Genomic DNA, 25,032 nt, shown 5'->3' on the forward strand with positions numbered 1-25,032 from the left:
CCCAAGCAGCCCCATCACCCCTGTCAATTCTGTATCCACATATTGTAAGGAGAGCTCCATATTATCCACAATTCTGTGAGTTCGACCCTCAACACTTAAACCCCTGAAGTAGTCAACCATTCTCTCAGCTTGCGCCAGAGTCTCTATTGATATGGCAAATAGTAGGGGTGCGAGAGAGCAACCTTGTATGGTCCCCATGCCCACCGTGTAAGGCTCAGATATTGTACGACCCATCCGGACACGGATGTAGTAATTTCATCTACTTGATAAAAACCTTTCCCAAACCCATCCAGTCCATCACTCGGTATAAGTTAACCCATCTGAGAGTATCAAAGGCTTTCTCTATATCAACCGCTATAATCACTACTTTCTGCAAGTCTGGGAACTGATGTTGAAAAATGGAGATTAAGGGGCATATTTATACTCCGTTTGCGATGATTGTGCGTCAAAAAATTTGACGCACAATCAGCACAAACGTTGCCCCATATTTAAACCCTGATGCCCGAGCCCGCGGATGACAAAAATCCGCTGTGTGCGTCATTTTCTGGATGCGGCAACCCACCCAGCGTTAATGATATGCAGGGTAGGCATTCCGTCCAAAAAACGACGCACACAGCCGTGCGTCGTATTTATGCTTCCGGGCAAAAATGACTCTCGGCCGGGAGGCGGAGCAAAAAAATGACGCAAAGCCCGATGTGCGTCAAAATTTAACGCCTGGGTCAGGGCAGGCGTTAAAATGGGGCAAACACACCTGTATTTAATCAGAACACACAGAACAAACAGCAGAGCAGCAGAGCAGCAACAGGGAGACATGGAGGTGATTTTTATCCAGCGTGCACGTAGACGCAGAGCCCTGCAGCAACAACAGCAGCTACAACAACACCAGCAGGGACCCCAAAGGCAGCACAGAAGGCACGAGAGGATATTCCGCCCAAGAACAATCCTGCATGGCCTCAGGGAACACGACATCATACAGAGGTACCGGTTGAACTGGCAGGCCTTTCAGCAGCTGCTGCGAAACATTGAACAGCAGGTGGCCCCCACTTTGGTGACACCCCGCACTATCCCAACAGAAACAAAGCTGCTTGCCGCACTTCACCTGCTGGCAAGTGGCTCGTTTCAAACAACTGGTGCCCTGGTTGGCGGAATATCACAACCATCATTCTCTGCATTTCTGCCAAAAGTACTGGATGCCATCATTCGCCTGACACCCCTCCACATCTGCTTCCCTAACACACTGCAGAAGCAGCAGGAAACTAAACAGGGGTTCTACGCCATCAGTGGCTTCCCACACGTCCTTGGTGCAATCGACTGCACACACGTACGCCTTGTGCCACCTGCTGCAACTGAACACCTCTACCGCAACAGGAAGCACACACATTCAATCAACGTGCAGGCCATAGTCAATCACCAGGGATTGATCACCAACATCGTGGCTAAATATCCTGAGAGTGTACATGACTCATTCATCTTCCGTCACAGCACCATCAACCAACACTTCCAGGATGGACGGTATGGCGATGGACTACTTGTTGGTAAGTACAAAAACCTACTTATATACACACTGCACAGCAACCCTCTAGGACACACAACACATACACCACAACAGCAACACCTAGACAGGAACACACTGAGGTCCTCACATCACTAGCCATGTTTCTTAAGTCACCATTGAACTTGTCACAGATTGGAATTTACTGTACAGCTTAATGTTAAGACATTAATGAGTGTGGTTGCCTAAATGTCACCTTGCAAATTGTAAGTGTCACAATAACCTTTACATTAATACATTGCATAAGTTTCAAGGGATGGGATGTCCAGGGTACCTTGATATGAACGTGTTAACAACACTTTCAATTTTAACTATGCATGGAACTATCATCTCACCCCCAGTGAAGACACACGGACACCTGTATCACAAGTCACAATGCTAGGGAGGACACACTCTATTGCAAATCCCAAAACATACTGCTGAAAAATGGTTAGCAGATAAACACTTGCTCAGCCAAAGAAAAAACACAATGCAGAAGGTATACCCTACAAGTATAGGTTGTCACATTAGTACACAAAAGAGTCACAGACAACACAAGACAACTACTGCCATGAAAGGTCTTTTCAATAGTGCCAGCTACATCAACATAATCCCATTCTGTGTTTTTCTTTCAGCTGATCATTTGGGAACCCGACTACTGCTGCAGAGTGGGCATACAACGATGCCCATAAGAGGACACGCAGCATTGTCGAGCGCACCTTTGGGATCCTCAAGTCAAGGTTCCGCTGCCTTCACATCACTGGCGGTAGCCTACTATGTTCCCCAGAGATGGTCTGTAGGATCATACTCACTTGTGCCATATTGCACAACATTTGTGTAAAAAGGAACATTCCCCTCCTGGAACCAGACCCATACATGCCTGAAGACGACGAAGAGGAGGATGCTGGCCTGCAACAGGAGGGGGAACAACCAAACACGGCTGCTGGAGTGCGTAGGCGCCAACAGATTGTAAATAATTTATTTTCTTAATTTTCACTATCACCACTTAATGCACTATTGTAAATAAACACAGATAACAAACACCACATCATGGTTTGGCCTATTCATTTCTGCCCACCTTTAGTTTGAAATTGCTGAAGAAGAATGTCGTCTCATTGAGCAATAATGACATAACAATCATCACACAAAAAATATACATCACAAATGTAATGGCCACCATACAATGGTCAAATACACACACCATGTAAATGACAGACATCCTGTACAGTTCACCTTTGAAGGGCAATAGCTGAGGACCACACATATGACTTACATACATGTAGTAAACATGGATCATCGCAGCAGATGGCACACAACTAAAACACCATCACTCAACTAGGGGAAAACAGGCCTCATACATCAGGCAGTTCACATGCTAATGCTTCAGGAACAGGAATGTAGTACTAGACTCTTGCCAACAGTAATTCCAACTACTTACTATCATTGCAATGACTATCTGTCACTAGAGTTACACATAAGCAGAACATACACAGCACAAGTGCTACACCTATGACAAGCATCCAGCACATCACATCCCATCTACATGTCAGCCCTTTTCTAAAAACATTACACACACTTGCAGCTGCTCACACCTCACCTGTCTGAAGAGGTCCCTGGAATGCCGATTTGTGTACACTCAGATTCCCTCATCTACACACACACACTCACAAGAGTCATCCAGTGTGCCACACCCTTTACCATGCCTACCCTTTTCATACTACCATCTCACTGCATGGAACACAGCTCATATAATACACTGCCTTGGAGTATATAAGGCCTGGTATCACCTGTAGATTGATTCTTCTGTGAAAGGTACTGTAGGCTATTTATCAGCTAATCCCATTTGACAGGACTAGTGAGACACAGATGGAGGCCACACCTGTGATCCCCTCCATGCACACCACCCAAATGTACATGCCCTGTCCCTGCAGATGCCTCCTACTGCATACATGTTTGAATGTGAGCCATTACATCATTAAGCTTTGACACAAATGTTGCCGTGTGACACTTTATCAGGGTTCATGTGTCACCTTCAAAGCAACACAGGACATACACAGTGTGACATCTCAACTGTCTAATGCTCCCTCTGACCAGTCCTAGTCAGAACATGTGATCATGTGATTACTGAAAGAGCTTGCACCTGATTGACCCAGCATCCTGTCAGCCTGACTGGCACCTGTTCGTGGGTCACTCTACAGATACCTGGGGTCCACCTATAGACCACACATGCTGTCCAAAACCTTTTGTACCTCAGACACTAATTTGTCATTAGCCTCATCAATGTATACTCAAATACATAGTAGTGCATCATCTGACTGTCATTTGCATCAGATTTGTGACAGTGCCCATGAATAGCCAAATCTTGGCCCTTCCGTTGTCTGACCTTCATTAGTGCCTAAACTTAAAAGTGTTACAGTGGACCAGGACCATAGTCTATGATGATGTAAATGGCCTCTATCAAAGCCAGCAACCTCAGATAATGTCCATGAAAAGTCAACACATATGAGGACCCTGACTGTTCAAAACGCTGAGTCACACTTTTTCAAATGATAAAGATGAGTCGTGTGTTGAATACCAGCCATTTACTTCTGCACAGAGGCTATGATGTTTCATGATACATTACCATCCACAGAGACCAACTGGAGTACAAATGTGGCAATAACACAAGCCAGATCCAGACACCTGAGACATTCTCTCACTCAGCACAAAAAGGTTGCCCATTCGAAAGTCTCATTACACGTGTTCAGTGACAGGGTGGGACCATCCATGTGTAGGTGACCATGTCCTCAATGGCTTCTCTCCATTTGTGCTACAAACAATGCCCAATTGAAACAAGATTAGCTGCCACTAACTCATGAGGAGACCTGGAAGTTGCAGTGACAACATACACCCTGACAGTTGATAGTGGATCTACATTGGACCACACATATAAACACGTACCATCCAATCAACAAAATATTTGCAAGCAGCCGATCACAGTAGTGTCCCAGTTGGAACCTAGCAGGAAGAATGAAACATGCCACTCATGAATCATACCCACAGTGAATCATACCCTATGGGCTTCCATGAGCCTGCTGCTGCAGGTTTAGCATTACTGAATTAGGGAAACCCTTGGATAAATTTGCAAGTCTGGAAGGGCAAACCCTAGGGTGCTGGAGGCCTAAGTCCACCTATACCGCCCCCCAAATATACATGAAATATGCACATGTGAAGTACAGACATGCATAAGGCGCATGTGTGGCCTACATGTCAAAAGTAAAACAGATATAAGATACACAAATTCATAAATAGGACATGGTTACCCCCATAAAAAGTGTAGGTGACAATTGCACTACCTATTTGGCCTATATATAATTTGGATTACCGTGATAAATGTGGACACATTTTTGCTAAGGAATACATCCTGGTATCCCATTCATCATTTGAAATTAGCCATCAGCAATTACCCAAAATATGTGTCCAAATATGGGTAATAACCATTTTGAGCAATCATTACTATTGCACTGTGAATACCTTCTATACATCCTATAAGGGACATGTGCCATAGCTAACCCCAAATGTGTATCACTTAGCACCGTTTGGTCATGACAAAATTCTTTTCACAATTTGACAAATTAAAGACATATTTGTCATAATGCGTCATATTTCCACGCATACAGCTTGGGCGTCAAAATATTTTGATGTACAGGAGTGCACATAATGCTGAGTCAAAAAATATCAATTTAAAATAAATATATTAATAACCAGCATTACATGGCCATCATATTTTTCTATAATGCGTCATATTTCCACGCATACAGCTTGGCCGTCATAATTTTTTGACGTACAGGAGTGCACATAATGCTGAGTCAAAAAATATCAATTTAAAATAAATATATTAATAACCAGCATTACATGGCCACCATATTTTTCTATAATGCGTCATATTTCCACGCATACAGCTTGGGCGTCAAAATATTTTGATGTACAGGAGTGCACATAATGCTGAGTCAAAAAATATCAATTTAAAATAAATATATTAATAACCAGCATTACATGGCCACCATATTTTACTATAATGCGTCATATTTCCACGCATACAGCTTGGGCGTCATACTTTTTTGACGTACAGGAGTGCACATAATGCTGAGTCAAAAAATATCAATTTAAAATAAATATATTAATAACCAGCATTACATGGCCACCTTATTTTTCTATAATGCGTCATATTTCCACGCATACAGCTTGGGCGTCATAATTTTTTGACGTACAGGAGCGCACATAATGCTGAGTCAAAATATATCAATTTAAAATAAATATATTAATAACCAGCATTACATGGCCACCATATTTTTCTATAATGCGTCATATTTCCACGCATACAGCTTGGGCGTCAAAATTTTGGACGCACAGGAGTGCATATAATGCAGAGTAAAAATTAATTTTCATATTTGGTTATCATATTTGCCAGCGGCTTAAATTTCAACTCTAGAACTGTAAAATAAACCTCAAACAAATATAAGGGAACAATGATGAAAAAAAAATTTACTCTGCATTATGTGCACTCTTATGCGTCCAAAAATATGACGCACAATCTGTATGCATGAAAAAATGACGCATAACGGAAGAAAAAAAAAACGGCGGCCATTTCATGCAGGATGTGATGTAATAGGATATCCTGTTTACAGAATCTGTACTGTGGGTGTACTTTCACTTTCACTTTGCAGTCTCAGATTATTCTAGACTGTGTGGCTGTGTGGAAAGTGTTGTCCTGTGTTTTAGTGCTTTTGTGTCCAGTGTACTTCTCTATTGTGCTTTTGTCATCATTGTCTTGTTGTTGAATAGTGCCTGAGTCTGTATTGTATAATTTTGTCAAGTCCAGTGTTTCTTTTATTGTCTGTGGGAGTCTATTCTGGGTAGTGTAATTTTGGGGTTAGTTGGGCTCTTATTCTTAAGTTTTCTTTGTTTTTCACTACTCTACCTTTCCCCATTTCCCCCTTTTCCTTTTTCTCCAACTTTTTCCACATTGTTGGTGCTGAGATGTCAGGTAGGCCACGGCTTGCCACGATGGGTGAGGAGGAATTGGGGGATTTATATGGCTTGTTTGCCATTTCCTCCCACTCATGCTGGAGGCTGGGGGTCGTGTGATACAGGGGTATCACACGGAGGCCCGTAAAGTCCGGTGGGGGAAGGTGCGTCATCACTTGGTCCGTGTCTATGGTAGCCTGAGGAATGACCATCAACTCAAGCACCGCTTGGCTGATCTGATATCCAGGGAGCAAGATCTGCTGGACCACCTGGGAATCAGGATTGGTGGCCATGTTGGTGAGTACACATCAATTACATGTGAACAATTTAAAGCTGTGTGGGGACATGTGATGATTGTTACCCAATCTGCTAGATAAGTAGCTGACTGTGTGTAATGCTAGGGAAACCTACTGGGTAATTGTTGCACAATGTGAAGGAAGACAAATGCTAGCAGTCAGGTAGCTCATGTTTTCTACAGATACCGGTTGCCTCTAGCTGTATGTAATGTAGTGTTGCCTTTGTGTCAGACAAGCGACACATTAATGCCTCAATTTGAACTCTACAGGTCACAATAGCCAGTGAAAAATGGATGTTGAAACATCATACCTACATATGTAGACGCCATAGCTAGACTGAAATTTGTAAACCCAATATGATGCTATAAATGAGTGCTGCATTTACGTCAATTGAAGTTAGCTATGTTGTCCACACATATGTCACATGTGTGTCTGGTGGGTGTGTGTTGAAAATGACCACATAGGCTGTTTGAGTTTGAGGGGTCATGCAGTCCTCAAGTAACCAGCTTTTGGATGTCTCTCTGGGATGCACATGATGAGATGAATGCACCCCTATATTGTTGGTGCATACTAATGGAGGTGCATCTTTGACACCACATGACTGTCCAGGCCACTGCATGTGTGTAGTAGGGTGTGTAACTGTAGCAGGAGACTCATCCAATGCAAATGTTGCTCAAGAATTATTCCATGCAGTATGAGCATGTGTGAAAGTGTTTCATTACGCATGTCATATTCTCACATTGTCTTTGTAATTGCAATTGTTTGTCAGTGCACGGAGTCTGAGTATATTCTTCCTTCCATGCTTTACAGGTGGACCTGCACCGTACACTGTGGGAGAGGTGGCTAATTTTTCGGACCCCGACACCTACAGTGAGTGTTGCATGTGTGCTATTTTTATTGTTTGCTAGTGATGCATGATGGACTACTGTGTATTCAACAGAATTCAAGGTTTGATGCGCTGGCCATTCATTAGTATTGTTCCATTGGTGGGATTTCAAATATCACTTCAGTTTTAGTAGACCTATGCTTATCCATCTCTCAGATTTTGGGTCTGTAGGCCATTCCAGTTGGGCCCGCTATGGGGAATGGGATGAGTCATGTGGAATACACTGGTTAATGTAAGAGTTGCTCTGGGACTTGGCTTGGACTGAGTCTGCATTTCAGACTGACATTCTCCCAGATAGCTTCTGCAAAAGGCTTGTCTTAAATATGCAGCTTCCCTAGTTGAGGATGGTCTGAGTACACTGTAGGTTGGATCTTCCGGGGGCATGTACTTCCACAAGTTGAACTAGAAGTGTGTGGGACTAGAGTGCAATGGCCTAGGTGTTCATTCTACTCATGATCATGGGTGTTCTTGCTCCTCTGTGTGTGTGGTAAAATATGCCTCACTGGTAGTATGTGATGTTGGCCTAAGTCAATATATTTTGACATGTGTGGACCTTGGATAGGACAAGGTTTAGCTGACTCCCATTTGTTGCTAGCCCTTCATTGGTGTTGTGTGTGGAGGCAAATACTTGTTGACCTTTCTATACACTCCTGGGTGTGCAGTGAATATGGGACTGTTGGTTGTTCTTCCCACCCCACCCTCAAAGACTGCCATGTGTTTGGGAATAGGGTACCTAGGACTGTAGCAACCAGTATGTTACACATACTTGTGACCGTTTGCAACTTTGTTTTGAACCTAGTGTACACACTCGGTTATGGCACATGAGTTCTATATTAGCAAAAAACAATTACAAATGGCAGATATTGAGGCTTGTGATTGTTATCACATAGAGTGACATATGTAGTGAAGTCAGTAGGCGGAAGAGGTACAGCCATAATGTCAGCTGCATTACCCATTATTTGAATGACAAGTTTAGGCTGATGTCACCCATCATGTAGAGACATGGATATGCTAGGTGTGAGATGCCCTTTTGTATGCGGGCTTCCCATGTACTTCCTCTGAGACTTTCAATGATCTATGTTGTGAAAATAGCTGTTACAACTACAGTAAAAGTAATGTGCAGTTGACCCATTGTGCTATTCCACCCAATGCATTTCCTATGGTAAATAGTTGCCCTTTCTCTTCACAGCTGCAAACATGAGTGCCGCACAGAGACATCAGTTTGAAAGGCGGGCAATGAGATACCGGCACATCCTGCAGGTGCAGTCGGGGTTCCGAAGGATGGCCCGAAAATACCAAGCGGATCGGGCCTCCGGAGCATGGTGGGCCTCACCACAGGGTGGCCCAACATTGCCCACAACAGCCACCACCACCACATCCACCAGTTCTCCCCAAGTGGCCCCAGCAACGGCGGGGACAGTTGACCCTGCCTCTGCAGCACGACCTGGACCCAGCAATTTCCGAGCTGCAGGACAGTCCAGTGGGCTAACAACAACTCCCAGACCAAGCACCTCTGCCAGCACACAGACAGTCCTATTGACCCTGCGGCATTCCTGGCTTTAAACAGGAAAATGGACAAGTTTATTAGTAAGGTGTACAAGCTAAGCCAGGATGTGGCCTACATTAAGAAAAGGGTTCGGTCCATCAGGCGGACCCTACGGAGGGACAACCTCTAGGACTTTATTGATTGTTTTAAATTTATCCCTCCCCTCTCTCCTCTTTCCTTTTTGTTATGATAGTTGGGTTTTGGGGATTAGGTTAGTGTAGGTTGTTAGCTTAGTCAGTGTTAGGGAGGAGGGTGGGGGGTCCTTATTCTTTCTATTTTTCATTTTTGTGCGGGTGGGTGGGTGGGGGGTCAATGTTGGGATTCCTGTCTGTTTAGAAAAAAAAAATAAAAAAAATTATAACAAAAAAAAATGACAAAAAAATATATGATTGTTTAGGATAGTATAGTATGTGTGTAGGTTAGTATGTGTTGTCCTGCATGTGTCCTGTCTCATAATGGTGGGTGGGGGGTTGATGTTTAGATCGATTCATTATATGTGTAGAGTAAGTTTAGCTTAGGTTAGTTAGGGACAGTTGTGGGTTAGGAGTACAGGGTTAGATTAGTGTAGGTATGACTTTTCCCTTAGTTGCCTCTGGTGTGAATACATAGGAATAAACATATAGTTAACCTTTTGCATTATGCGTTAACTGCTACTTGATCATGGGCTTTACATCAGTGTAGGTGATTGTTTTTCTATGACATTTGTGTCCTATGCTACACAACACAGAAAATGGAGGTTTAACATGGCAGCTACCCCTGTGCTAACTTGGTAAGTATCCACCATTTGGTAGACCCACGATTAGTAGTTTACATGGATCACCAAGGATTTGTGTTGATGAGTAGGTATTCTACATCACAAAGTGTGCTTCCAGACGTGGTATTGTGGGGAATTTTTTAGGTCGGACTGCAGTGTGATGTTCAGGGACATCTTTGTAGATGAGGTGTTGTTAACACTCTTGTCTTGTTGTCTTCATTGCTGACATAGATCATGTGTGTAAAAATTCAGCATGACTTCCCTTCATGGAAGTATACTCAGAAAGGGTGATTGATGCAGTGTTTAGTTGTGTTTGATTAGATTATGCTGCATAATTTCATTTTTTTGTATTGCATGGTGCCTACATTAATCAGCCACCATTAGTTGACCTGGATTGCTATAGATGGAGCATTATTCTGTCCGACACAGCATAATTGTGTGTGGTTTGTCCCTTCATCAGTTATTCTCCTCAGGATGGTCAGGCTATGATGCAATCCTGGCCACTGCACAGATGTATCTGACTACATGATGTCAGGACACTTGTATTGACAAGCTACATGGTTGTCACACAGGCACTTTAGAGTTATCTACTGCACAGTTGATGTGTCAAATTACACAGAGACATATTAGGTGTGCAAGTGCTATTTATTGATAGGTGCTGTAGTGCAAAATGTACATTGTCCATGTTTGCTGAGTCCGTTCTGGTGCATTCTTACATGGTGATCCTACAGAAGGGGTGTGGATGATGCTCCTGACATGCTGGGGTGATGTAACAGACAGTGCAGAGGGACAGGATTTGCCAAATAGTAGGAGAGAGACATTCACTGGCAATGCTGACAAGTCATACAGTGGTTAGCAGAACAGTCATTGAGTATAGTTGTAGTGAGACTGGCATTTGACAAAACGTAGGACCTTGGTCAAAGTAGGCCATGGTGCAGGGACTAGTGCTTCCAGGTACTCTTCCTTGTGAATGTGATCTGTTCCATGTCTTCTTCTTCTGATGTGTGTGTTGCCTGGTTTGTCCTTGTTGTTGTTGGTTGTGAAGGGGCAACACACACCTCAGTGTTAGAAGACGTGGAGTCAGACATCCCGGGGGCTGCTCCCTGTGAAGTTCTTAAGGGCAGTACTGCTGCAAGGAGGGCCTGCTGGTTTTTGAGAATAGCAGCCACATCACAATGGTAGGCAGCCAGGTCGGCCCTGAGGGAGTCATGATTGCATTCGTGCATGCAGTGGAAAGTTTGGGGTGCGAGGTGTTGTGGCAACTCCCTTACTGCAGTGGTGAATTCCTTTATAGTTTCTTGTAGTCCTTGCAGTATGGATGTTAGGGCTTGCATAGCTGCTGCCTGATCTGCAGATGACAACTTGCACGAGCGCACCCCCTCAAGGCTGGCTGCCATAGTTTGCATCCCCACCCGCACCTCCTTGGCCAGCTCCTGCTGTACACCAACTACAGTTCTTTCAAAGCTGGTGCCAGTGTCGTCAGAGTCCTCAGCTGTGTAGGAGCTGGCAGGTCTTGCAATTGGGGTGGTGGGTGGTTCTTCTGTGATGGCTGCTTGTTCTGTGCTCCTCCTTGTGACTGAAGGTGGGGTCTGGAAGGTTTCAAGGACCTTTTGGATGGTCTCCTGGGGAATGTTTATGGGCTCGTCATCCATGTCATCAGGGAAATCAGGGACAGGCATATCGGCATGAGATCCATTTTCCTCTGCAATGAAACAGGGTACAATTAGTGTGTCTGTGTTGTGACAATTTTGCCGTAACATGCAAGCCTTTGGATGAATTTACTTTGTGATCTTGTTTGGTATTGGTATCTGCTGTCCTTCATATGGGCATTTTTATAGGCCTATGGCCCACCTGTGTGTCACATGTATGATATAGAGTTATCAGACTTGCCTGCCTAATCGCCTCTAGGTGTTGCTTTGTACCAATTAGGGAATAGCCATCTTTTTGTCCTACTCGACCCTCCGTGTATATCTATTTGTATGGTGAGACCTTTCACTGGCTGTGAGTGTTGTGATTGCCCTGGCAGCACACTTGCCTCTCAGGACCTGCCCCAAAATCTGATTGTTCACATTGACCTAGTTGTAATTGTTATGTGGCATATCCTATGCATGGCAATGTTACGATGTGATATGGATGTAGACATTGTTAATGTTTCCAGCTGATGTTGGGTAATGTGTGTTTAATTGGATTGCCCTGTTTATCGTATCAATGTCCTATTTGGTCCTCTGACTGTGCAGGTGTATTTCAGTGACCAGTTGCATGTGTCCCCCCCTCAATGTTGTTGTCTGAGCAGTATGACATTTGTGATGTTGCCTTGTTAGCCAGGCACGTGAGGGACCCTGACGTATGCAGCATGTGTGTGTCCTTAGTGCTGTGTGGCTCCTATTGCTATTTACTTTGGCTGATGTATGTGTCAACTATGGGCATTGACATTTGAGTGTACTGGTGCCTTTGTCTTATTTCTGGAGATTGTTCCAGATGTCATCCTCACCCCCTAATTTAGGTATGTATGTTCCATGGGGAGGTTACTGCCATTGGCTACTATAGCTGCACAGAGATCAGAGGTGTTAGTGTCAACTCTTGTCGCAGTTACATTGCAGTTGTTGTTTTGGCTACTGGATTACTGATAGGGACCTAGTTGATGTAGGATATATTTTGACTGACGAGTGCCAGGATGTAAGTTTGACGTAGTGGCCTTCCCACCTGTCGAGGCTTTCCCTTAGCTCCATTGTTGTCATGACAGGATGCCCCCATGGGACTGTTGTTGGTGTTGTGTTATGTCGTGCCCCAGCTTCTGTCTGTGCTGGGCATGCCCCCCTGCCGTGCCCCTTTACCCATGCCACTCCATATATATGCTGACTTACATGCATTGTGTAGTAGGTATTCCCCACCCCGGTTGCAGTTAACATTATTGCATTATAATTCCCCATGCGACTTACCCTGCATGTGCGTTGTCTCGTGGTAGTCTGCGCTGTCCTGTCCTTGAATCCCTGTGACGATCTCCTCAGGGATGACGGCTGCGACCATCTCCTCCATGTGGTCCTGGGCCTCCTTGTGTGCTGGACTCCCCCCTCCAGTCTGCAGTGCTGCCTTCCTGTTCCTGGCCATTTTTTCCTTTGTCCTACGTTTGCAGTCATGCCAGCGTTTCTTACACTCAGTGACTGTCCTGCGTACTTCAGCCACACTGTTGATCTTGTCAACAATTTGTTGCCATATGGCCTCTCTCCTGCTGATTGGCAACTTAGAGGTGATGAACAGTTGGTGCTGGTGTTCCATCACCTCTTTAACCAGGATTTCCTGCTCCTCTGCACTGAAGCAACACTTTCTTTTTTTTCTATATATGTCCTGGTTCCTGTCTGGATCATCCTGGCTGGTTCCTGGTCTGCTGTCATCTTCCTGGGGTCTGTAGTGGCATCTGGGATCCATTTTGGCTCTCCTCTGCTGAAAGGGCAGTGTTCGCGGGTATTTTTGACGCTATTGCGTCAACAAAAACGGCGCTTTCCGGGTTGCGCTGTCGTAAATCGACCCACAGTCATTTACGTCTCGTTAACGTTGTTTTCCTTTACGACTTGACGCCGCTGTGTGCGTAAAAAAAAATGACTCCCACCTGTTGGCTGCGCCGCCGTGCATCACAGTATAAATTTGACGCCCACATGGCGCATCGAAATGGCGTTAGCCAGCGGTAACATTTTTGACGCAAAACTGCGCCGGCGCAGCTTTGCGTCAAAAAGTATAAATATGGCCCTAAGCGTCTAATGTTCATTGCCGTATTACAGCAAGGAATGAATCCGGTCTGGTCCGGATGAACCAATCTGGTCATGTAAGGTAGAAGGCGTGTGGCTAGGGTCATACTCAATATTTTGTCATCCATGTTCAACATTAATAAATGGTGATATGATCGCACATCTGTAGCAGGGCACCTGGGCTTTAGGAGGGGGAGTCTCCAGCGCCTACGAATAGAGTGCACTAAGTTCAGGAGCTAGGAACTGATTATAGATGCTGCAAAATTCCATTGAGAGTCCGTCTGCTCCCGGCACTTTGCCCCTAGCCATTGCCATCACAGCTGCGCTAATTTTTAAGGCGGAAATTACATCTCCCAAAACCTGATGGTCTGTCACTTCTAACTGGAGAAGTTGAAGCTCTTCCAGGCTTCTCAGCTGAGTGTGAGATATATCCTCCGCAGGAGAAGAGTATATATCAAGGAATAATAATCTGTAAATCTGCCATTTATTTCCACTTGCCTGAAAAGCCAGGCCCCCCTTTCGTCCTCAGTCTCCATCACTAGTGAGTGCTGTTGAGGAGGGGTCGAGAGCCATGCCAGAAGAGCACCTGCTTTGTCCCCATCTGCATGCATGCGGGTCGTGTAATTTGTATGATCAAAACATCTCAGTCGCTTGATTGCTACCACAACCTTTTCTTTATCCTCTGTAATTATGGAGGATAGTTCCAGAGCACCTGATCTCTACTGTTCCAGCTCTCTGAGTCTACCTTCACTGTCCTCAATTTCCTTCTCAAGGGTCTTCTTGACCCCCATTATCCCGGTCATGCACTGACCCCTGACTACCGTTTTTAAGGCCTCCCATTCCAGCACACGAGAGGACGCAGCTCCCTCATTGTTCACAAAATAAGTCTGAATCGTCTCGCCAATCGACTGTGTAGGAGGCTGGCCTGGCTTGTAGTGGGTACCAAGGGGTACTTACACCTTGCACCAGGTCCAGGTATCCCTTATTAGTGTAGAGGGGTGTCTAGCAGCTTAGGCTGATAGAAAAGGTAGCTTAGCAGAGCAACTTAGGCTGAACTAGGAGGCGTGTAAAGCTCCTACTATACCACTGGTGTCATATGCACAATATCATAAGAAAACACAATACACAGATATACTAAAAATAAAGGTACTTTATTTTTATTACAATATGCCAAAAGTATCTCAGTGAGTACCCTCAGTATGAGGATAGCAAATATACACAAGATATATGTACACAATACCAAAATATGCAGTAATAGCAATAGAAAACAGTGCAAACAATGTAAAGTCACAATAAAATGCAATGGGAGTACATAGGTATAGGGGCAACACAAACCATATACTCTAGAAGTGGAATGCGAACCACGAATGGACCCCAAACCTATGTGAGCTCGTAGAGGGTCGCTGGGACTGTAAGAAAACAGTGAGGGTTAGAAAAATAGCCCACCCCAAGACCCTGAAAAGTGGGTGCAAAGTGCACCTAAGTTCCCCAAAGAGCACAGAAGTCGTGATAGGGGAATTCTGCAAGGAAGACCTTTACCAGCAATGCAACAACAATGGATTTCCTGACGAGAGTACCTGTGGAACAAGGGGACCAAGTCCAAGAGTCACGATCAAGTCGGGAGTGGGCAGATGCCCAGGAAATGCCAGCTGTGGGTGAAAAGAAGCTGCCACCGGATGGTAGAAGCTGTGGATTCTGCAAGAACAACAAGGGCTAGAAACTTCCCCTTTGGAGGATGGATGTCCCACGTCGTGAAGAAGCTTGCAGAGGTATTTCCGTGCAGAAATACCGCAAACAAGCCTTGCTAGCTGCAAGGGTCGCGGTTAGGGTTTTGGATGCTGCTGTGGCCCAGGATGGACCAGGATGTCGCCAATTACGTGAGGAGACAGAGGGGGCATCCAGCAAGACAAAGAGCCCACTCAGAAGCAAGCAGCACCCGCAGAAGTGCCAGAACAGGCACTATGAAGAGGAGTGAACCAGAGCTCACCCGAAGTCACAAAAGAAGGTCCCACGACGCCGGAGGACAACTCAGGAGGTCGTGCACTGCAGGTTAGAGTGTCGGGACCCAGGCTTGGCTGTGCACAAAGGAAATCCTGGAAGAGTGCACAGGAGCCTGAACAGCTGCAAATCACGCGGTACCCAGCAATGCAGTCTAGCGTGGGGAGGCAAGGACTTACCTCCACCAAACTTGGACTGAAGAGTCACTGGACTATGGGAGTCACTTGGACAGAGTTGCTGAGTTCAAGGGACCTCGCTCGTCGCAGTAGTCGTTGTTGCTACTTTGTTGCAGTTTTGCAGGCTTCCAGAGCAGTCAGCGGTCGATTCCTTGGCAGAAGGTGAAGAGAGAGATGCAGATGAACTCTGATGAGCTCTTGTATTCGTTATCTAAAGAATTCCCCAAAGCAGAGACCCTAAATAGCCAGAAAATGAGGTTTGGCTACTTAGGAGAGAGGATAGGCTAGCAACACCTGGAAGAGCCTATCAGAAGGAGTCTCTGACGTCAACTGCTGGCACTGGCCACTCAGAGCAGTCCAGTGTGCCAGCAGCACCTCTGTTTCCAAGATGGCAGAGGTCTGGAGGACACTGGAGGAGCTCTGGGCACCTCCCAGGGGAGGTGCAGGTCAGGGGAGTGGTCACTCCCCTTTCCTTTGTCCAGTTTCGCGCCAGAGCAGGGCTGGGGGATCCCTGAACCGGTGTAGACTGGCTTATGCAGAAATGGGCACCATCTGTGCCCATGAAAGCATTTCCGGAGGCTGGGGGAGGCTACTCCTCCCCAGCCATGACACCTTTTTCCAAAGGGAGAGGGTGTAACACCCTCTCTCTGAGGAGGTCCTTTGTTCTGCCTTCCTGGGCCAAGCCTGGCTAGACCCCAGGAGGGCAGAAACCTGTCTGAGGGGTTGGCAGCAGCTGCAGTGAAACCCCGGGAAAGGCAGTTTGGCAGTACCCGGGTCTGTGCTAGAGACTCGGGGGATCATGGAATTGTCTCCCCAATGCCAGAATGGCATTGGGGTGACAATTCCATGATCTTAGACATGTTACATGGCCATGTTCTGAGTTACCATTGTGACGCCATACATATGTCGTGACATATGTATAGTGCACACGTGTAATGGTGTCCCCGCACTCACAAAGTCAGGGGAATTTGCCCTGAACAATGTGGGGGCACCTTGGCTAGTGCCAGGGTGCCCACACACTAAGTAACTTAGCACCCAACCTTTACCAGGTAAAGGTTAGACATATAGGTGACTTATAAGTTACTTAAGTGCAGTGGTAAATGGCTGTGAAATAACGTGGACGTTATTTCACTCAGGCTGCAGTGGCAGGCCTGTGTAAGAATTGTCAGAGCTCCCTATGGGCGGCACAAGAAATGATGCAGCCCATAGGGATCTCCTGGAACCCCAATACCCTGGGTACCTCAGTACCATATACTAGGGAATTATAAGGGTGTTCCAGTATGCCAATGTAAATTGGTGAAATTGGTCACTAGCCTGTTAGTGACAATTTGTACAGAGAGAGCATAACCACTGAGGTTCTGGTTAGCAAAGCCTCAGTGAGACAGTTAGGCATCACACAGGGAACACATACATATAGGTCACAAACTTATGAGCACTGGGGTCCTGGCTAGCAGGGTCCCAGTGACACATAACAAACATACTGAAAACATAGGGTTTTCACTATGAGCACTGGGCCCTGGCTAGCAGGATCCCAGTAAGACAGTGAAAACACCTGACATTCACTCACAAACAGGCCAAAAGTGGGGGTAACAAGGCTAGAAAGAGGCTACTTTCTCACACACTGCCAGAAGGCTCCATCTTCTAGTGTTTCCACTCTGAGCCATCAGTCAGGTATTCAAGGGCGCTCCCTGTGCCACGTTAAAGTAAGCAATAAAGGATTGTGATATGAAATTGTGAGGCAGAGGTATTTGGCAGTGTGGGACTTGCTGTTGACTTCAGGTAATGCAAAGAAAACGTCCAATTGGATATGGAGATCATGTAGGCTTGAATAAAAGGAGTAATCCCTTTCCCTGGGATGTAAATGTCTCCAAGAGTCTATGAATCCCCAGTGTTGTTGCCAATCTGTGAATGCCTTGGCCCACCGATGTGTAGGGGATCATATCAGCAGGGGTGCAATTTATCAAGTTCTGTGTTGGAGACACAATTGAAGTCTCTGCCGATAATAGTTGCCTATGTGAGCTCTGGTCCTAGTGTATGCAAAAGTGAAGTAAAAAAGGATCCATGTTCATGGTTAGGTGCGTACCCCCTCCCCCCCAATTGTGAGTCTCTTCCCTCTAATCTTCCAGTAATCAATACATAGTGGCCCTCTTGGTCTATTGTTTCATTCGTCTTTTTGAAGGGGACCCCAGGCCGAATTCATAGGAGGACTCCTCTGGCAAATGCTGAATATGTTGTAGCATATGCCATCTCTTGGCTAAAGCCTTGGCCTCTGGTCCTGTAAGGTGTGTTTCCTGGATGACACCTAAATGTATACCTCATTGCTTGAGTTGGGAGTAGACCTTATAGCGTTTAGCCATGCTGTTCAATCTCGGACGTTCCACGTCAGGAAATTGTAAGTTAGGGGGTGTCCCATGTGGTGTTCTTAATAGACGAATGTGTGTTCCTCCGCCCCTGTGACCTATGTCTGGAAGTCTTCAATGATGCACACATGTATAGAAATGGATGCGTTTGAGCAGATACAACCCCTGTGTTTGAACATGTGAATAACAAAACAAGTAACCAAACTTCCCAACTCCCCTTCTCCAGGACCGGCATCACAACCATCCCCGTCCAAACTTTCAGTAACATTTCCAACAGTTCAAATAGGGGGTCAGCGCAAGAAACCCAGGAGCAGACAGCACTGAGCATGCTCTCCGTCATCCAATGTTCCAGGACAGTTTTTTGTGCCACTGTCGTTGTGAGGGGTGACCTAGCACAGACATAGCTCTGATTATAGTGTTCTGAGAATTAATGTGGCAGCTCATACCCTCCATAGCGAAAGACAATGCATGGTGCTCCACACCAATGCATCAATAATGACTCCTTCGGCTCAGAGGCGTCGCCTGCAGTAGTGGGCAGCCCTCTCTTAATCTCCAGAGGTGGGCTGATGAGCCAATGTGGTTTAAAACAGGACTATATCATCCTGTCTCATGTGCCAGGGGTTACTTTTGGTGGAGGGTCAGATGTGTCCTGGGATGAAACAGAGGCACTGCCAGACAATGAGTCGTGGTCCGATAAAATGTCTGAGGGGTGAGACGATCCTGGTCCCTGTCTGTTAAGGGACGCCGCTATGTCCACTGCCTCCTGCATCTCCAATAACTCCTGTGTTTGTGGCAGCGCCGCAGCCATGGTTGGTCGTTTGGGTTTCTTTTTTGGCTTCTCACATGAGTCTTGGTGGCTTCTCAGTGGTTCCACCAGAGCTGGGAAAGTTGAATCCAGCCTTTTCCACACTTGTTATGGGGAGGTGAAAAAAAGTACATTGTTGTTGATAGTGATCTGTAGTTTGGCTGGGAACAGCATAGCATACTGAATTCCCTGTTCCCTGAGCTGTTTCTTGGCCTCGACAAATGATGCTCTCTGTCTCTGAGTGTCTCTTGTGAAGTCTGGGAAGATCATTATGCTGTGGTCCCCTACCTTTATCTCTCCCTTCAATCTGGCTTGAGTGAGGATGTGATCCCGTTCTTCACTGCCGCACGTTCCGCACTGCCAAAAGGAACTTTTTCACCGACAGACTAGACAAAAACAGCCACAACAGCAGAGAACTCTTCAGCATCGTCAAAGAGTTCTCCAACCCCAGCGCCAGCGCCAACGCCGTCACGCCCTCACAGGATTTGTGCGAATCCCTCGCCACTTTCTTCCATCGCAAGATCAGCGACCTCCACAACAGCTTCGGACACCAGACCCAACCATACACCACTGAACCCGCTTCCCCGGACATCACCCTCAACAACTGGACCCACATCAACACGGAAGAAACCAAATCCATCATGAACTCTATCCACTCCGGCGCCCCTTCGGACCCCTGCCCGCACTTCATCTTTAACAAAGCCGACGACATCATCGCCCCGCACCTCCAGACCGTCATCAACTCTTCTTTTTCTTCTGCTACCTTCCCCGAATGCTGGAAGCACGCTGAAGTCAACGCCCTACTAAAGAAACCTACGGCTGACCCAAGCGACCTGAAAAACTTCCGCCCCATCTCTCTTCTACCTTTCCCAGCCAAGGTAATAGAAAAGACCGTCAACAAACAGCTGACCACCTTCCTGGAAGACAACAACCTGCTCGACCCTTCACAAACCGGATTCCGAACCAACCACAGCACGGAAACCGCCCTCATCTCAGTCACAGACGACATCAGAACCCTGATGGACAACGGTGAAACAGTCGCCCTCATTCTCCTCGACCTCTCGGCTGCCTTTGACACCGTCTGTCACCGCACCCTAATCACCCGCCTACGCTCCACCGGGATCCAAGGCCAGGCCCTGGACTGGATCGCCTCCTTCCTCGCTAACCGCTCCCAAAGAGTTTACCTCCCTCCGTTTCGCTCAGAACCCACCAAGATCATCTGCGGCGTACCTCAAGGCTCATCGCTCAGCCCGACACTCTTCAATGTCTACATGAGCCCCCTCGCCGACATCGTACGCAAGCACGACATCATCATCACCTCCTACGCCGACGACACCCAACTTGTACTCTCCCTCACCAAGGACCCCGCCAGCGCCAAGACCAACCTACAAGAGGGTATGAAGGACGTCGCAGATTGGATGAGGCTCAGCCGCCTAAAGCTGAACTCTGAAAAAACGGAAGTCCTCATCCTCGGCAACACCCCGTCCGCCTGGGACGACTCCTGGTGGCCCACGGCCCTCGGCACCGCACCGACCCCCGCAGACCACGCCCGCAACCTCGGCTTCATCTTGGACCCTCTTCTCACCATGACCAAGCAAGTCAACGCCGTGTCCTCCGCCTGCTTCCTCACTCTCCGCATGCTCCGCAAGATCTTCCGCTGGATCCCCGCCGACACCAGAAAAACCGTGACCCACGCCCTTGTCACGAGTCGCCTGGACTACGGCAACACCCTCTACGCTGGGACCACCGCCAAACTCCAAAACCGCCTGCAACGCATCCAAAACGCCTCGGCCCGCCTCATCCTCGACGTACCCCGCAACAGCCACATCTCCGCACACCTGAGACACCTGCATTGGCTCCCAGTCAGCAAAAGGATCACCTTCCGTCTTCTCACCCACGCACACAAAGCCCTCCACAACAAGGGACCGGAATACCTCAACAGACGCCTCAGCTTCTACGTCCCCACCCGCCCCCTCCGCTCCGCTGGCCTCGCACTTGCTGCCGTCCCTCGCACCCGCCGCTCCACGGCGGGTGGGAGATCTTTCTCCTTCCTGGCGGCCAAGACCTGGAACTCCCTCCCCACCAGCCTCAGGACCACCCAGGACCACTCCGCTTTCCGGAGACTCCTAAAGACTTGGCTGTTCGAGCAGCGATAACCCCCCCTTTCCCCCCTAGCGCCTTGAGACCCGCACGGGTGAGTAGCGCGCTTTACAAATGCTAATGATTTGATTTGATTTGATTTGATTTAAAGTGGAGCAGCTTAGCGACTACCGGCCAGGGTGTTGCATCCGGCGGCGGGGCCGAGATGGCACTCTATGGGAATGCTCATTCGCAAAGTATGGAGAGAGTCCTTTAGGAGCCACTTCCTTGCATATCCATTGTTCTACGAATGCTGTCATATTTGCCGCTTTCTCTTCTACTTTTTCTGGGAGACCCGCTACTCGCTGATTCCTTCTTCACGCCCTGTTTTCTGCATCTTCTGCTCGTGTCTCCAAGGTTTCGATGACAGTTATCATTTTGGACAAGGTTGTATTCAGCTGCTGGCAATTTGGTGTAAGTTGTTCCAGAGACCTTTCAATTGCAGAGACTCTGTCTGATAGGCAATGATGATCGTCCCTTAGGAGGTTCAGGTCAAGGGCGATTGTGTCTATTTTCAGCACCATGGCCTTCCGGGACGCTGTTATAGCCTAGAAAATTGTGTCAAGGGTTGTTTCCAGAGGCAAGTCCCAGTTTGGAATTGCCTGCCCAGTGCCATCACACTCGTCAACCGGGCCCATCACGGCACCCCGGTCCGTGCCTTCTCTCTTTTTCATCTTACCCATTGTTCACACCGGTGGACAACCAAGGTATTCAGATGGCTGTGTGGGTTGTTCTGATTTCAGTATTGTCTTTTCTTGGGGGGGACTTTCCTGGTTGTTGCTGTACTTTTTGCATGTCCCAGCAGCTGCCTTGGTGCACTGTGCCACAGGGGAGTGGTGCTGGACTCAGGGGGCCTGTCTTGCTGTTCTTCTTTCAGCGCGTATCCTCTCAGCCCCTGTTTGTCCGAGGAGCTGGGGCTCGGGGCTCGGGGCTTGGCTTCAGTGTCTTATAGTGGTAGCACCTCGCTGCAGAGGCAGTCTCCTCATTTCACCCTCCACTGGTGCAGGTACTTTGTGGGGTACCCCCCTGGCCTGCCTCTGCCCCCCATTTCCAGGTGGGGGGGTTGTTTCCCATTTACCTCCCCCAGTGTATGGAGCGTCACTCGCGGCCTCTCTCTCCGGGTCGGTGCTGCTGCTGCCCTCCGTCCTCACTCACCCAGAGTCCACTGCTGGTTACACTGCCGACAAACTGAGGAGGGCACGTTTCAATGCTCGGCAGCCCAACAGCCCGGTAGCCCTCGCCACTCCTGTCTCTGCTCCCCGCTTCTCGGGCCACTCGGCTCCCTCCTACCATCACAGGCAGCTCCCTCCCTCAGCTGAGGTCCGTCCTCAGGTCTGCTCCGGTGGGGGGGGACCTACACGATCCATCAGTTGCCGCTTCATAAATCTCATCCAGGCTTCTCAGTCCCCTCCACTCTCAGGTGTGTTGGGAAGCCTCAAAGCTTGTGCCTTGTGCCTGTGCGCCGTCACTGCTCTCAGCATCTCTTGCCATTTTGTACTACAGTCATAGGCCCCACTCGATCTGCACAGGTCCAACAGGACAGATCCAGCCACCGAAACTGCACCAGAGGGACACAGACTGTATCTGCACAGGGAACCGATGATCAGGGCTGGGTCTGGATCGTGTTGGGACTCAGGATACTGGCTAATGTCCGGAGGCCACTGGGAGCTTTGCTCTAAGCGTGCTACTCCATCGGCTCCAGGCCACGCCCCCATCAGAAAGGTAGCTCTTGGTATAGAAAGGGCCCTTTTTAGGTCGAGTGGCAGCGTTTGACCTGGTGTACACTTAAGTATACTTATACTATTGGCTTAAAGTGATTTCATTTGTTGGTTGCAGTGTGCTTTAAAACTTCTTGCTCGCTAGTGGTCCGTTCTGCCTTTTCACTTCCTCCATTTTCTGTTCCAGAGCAGTGACCAACTACTGTGTTGTTCCACTTTGGCTTCTTTATCTGTTGCTGTGACAGGCCATTTTTTTCATTTCTTTGGTGCTCCCCTTTCACTGTGGGTGTTTTAGGCTGGTAGCTGCCTGCATTTTATTGCAGCATTCTGTTCCTCCCACCCCCTCCTATGTAGCTGGGATTTGTTTAGGCTTTATTCCAGTGCAGTCCTTGTTTACCTCCGACTCCTAAAATAAGCTTATTTTACTAAACAAACACCTTGTCATTTAACTCACTGCTCACGAAAGCTACAATATGCCCTTTGTGGTAGAATGTAGCTAAACCTAGAACTGTGAAACTTTCTTAGCATCACATAGCAGAGAGGTTCTCTCTCCAGGGCCCCTCCCTGGCAGCATTCATGACATCGCACACAAGGCATTGCTTATCTCATTTATTGGGGCCATAAATCTTCTCAGGCTGCCCTGCTAACTTCATTAGAGCTTTGTTGAAATGCGAGGAAAAAATACTTGCAAGACTGTTCATTCTGTTAACATAAAACACTCTCCTTGGCCCGAATGGTGAAATTCCCTTTCTGTTCGCATTCAGTATATTTTTCACTTTGTTTGCTTTGCTAACATTGTAGACCGACTCAGCCTGCCTTCTGTATCCCTTGAACACCTGCTGTGCTTTCTTAGTGCTAAGGACGTACACGCTCTCACCCATACAAGATTCTTTGCATGCTGCCTGCGGTGTAGACACAGCTGCCACAGAAAGGACCAAAGTATAGTGCGGGGTTGACCAATTAAAGTGGCAAAAAAGTCAAGTTATGCGTGAGACCTATTGCATTGCAAATGCTTGTTGTTATTTGGTGTAAATCAGTTCAGTAGTTTTGAAACATTAAAGAAAAAACTAATTTGTATATATAGGGATGTGAATGCTCCACAAACCCTCCCAATCTCATGTTGAGATCGCATTGGCTGCCAACACTTCAACAAGGAAGTGTTGGCAGCTATCTTGGGACTCGGTGTCAGACGAATCTCATAAAAAAAGATAAAAAATAAGAAAAGGGGCCAGGGTAGGGACACCCTTACCCCTTAGCTCTGGTGCTGGGGCAAAAAAAGTCATTTTTTAAAAAAGAATTGCAATTTTTTTGCTGCAAATTCATGACGAGGTCGGGAATCTGCAGCAAACAATTTTAACAAACAAGCGAGGTCACATGGACATGAGGGCAGGGAAACAGATGAAAGTATTGCTCTCACAAACCGGGTACTGCATGGTTAGCAGCTTCCTGTCTCTGACAGGAATGCCGGCTCCTACAGGAGGTGGGGAGATCAACCCGGGGAGGACTGTGCAGCCCTTCTTGAGTGCTTGAACTACAGAATGTGGTACATGAGCCATGGAAAATTGTCCTCTTTCTCTGTGTGGTGCACATTGTTTTTGTGCAGGAAGATGCCCCTTCATGCATAAAAACAATCCTGCTTGCAACGCAGGCACCTTTGCACCATGGTGCAAGAGTGCCTGCATTGGCGCTAGACAGCTAAAAGGGCATCACACAGGATAGTCACGCAGACAGCGCAGCAAGTTACCTTGCTAGGCTGCAGTGCATGACAGGCAAAGGGCAAAAATGTGCTGTATTTAAAAGAATACAGCACATTCCTGCCTTTTCCCCTGCACTGCCACCCCTTTAGCTGCCTATCACCGTTGCATGCAGTATTGTTTTTGTGCAGGAAGGGGCAATCCTGAGAGATGTTTCTCCTCATTATGCCTCACCTGGGGAGGCATAGGTTTTTGGTGCATTGCCAGGTCTACTACTTGTGGTAAATCTGGGAATGTGACAAAAATCCATAAATGTTGCATGGGAACCCTTATGCAACATCCATAGAAATGCCTCTCTGGAACAGAATAACACAACATA

The sequence above is a fragment of the Pleurodeles waltl genome, chromosome 7, assembly GCF_031143425.1.
Source record: "Pleurodeles waltl isolate 20211129_DDA chromosome 7, aPleWal1.hap1.20221129, whole genome shotgun sequence".
In the NCBI taxonomy this organism is placed as follows: domain Eukaryota; kingdom Metazoa; phylum Chordata; class Amphibia; order Caudata; family Salamandridae; genus Pleurodeles; species Pleurodeles waltl.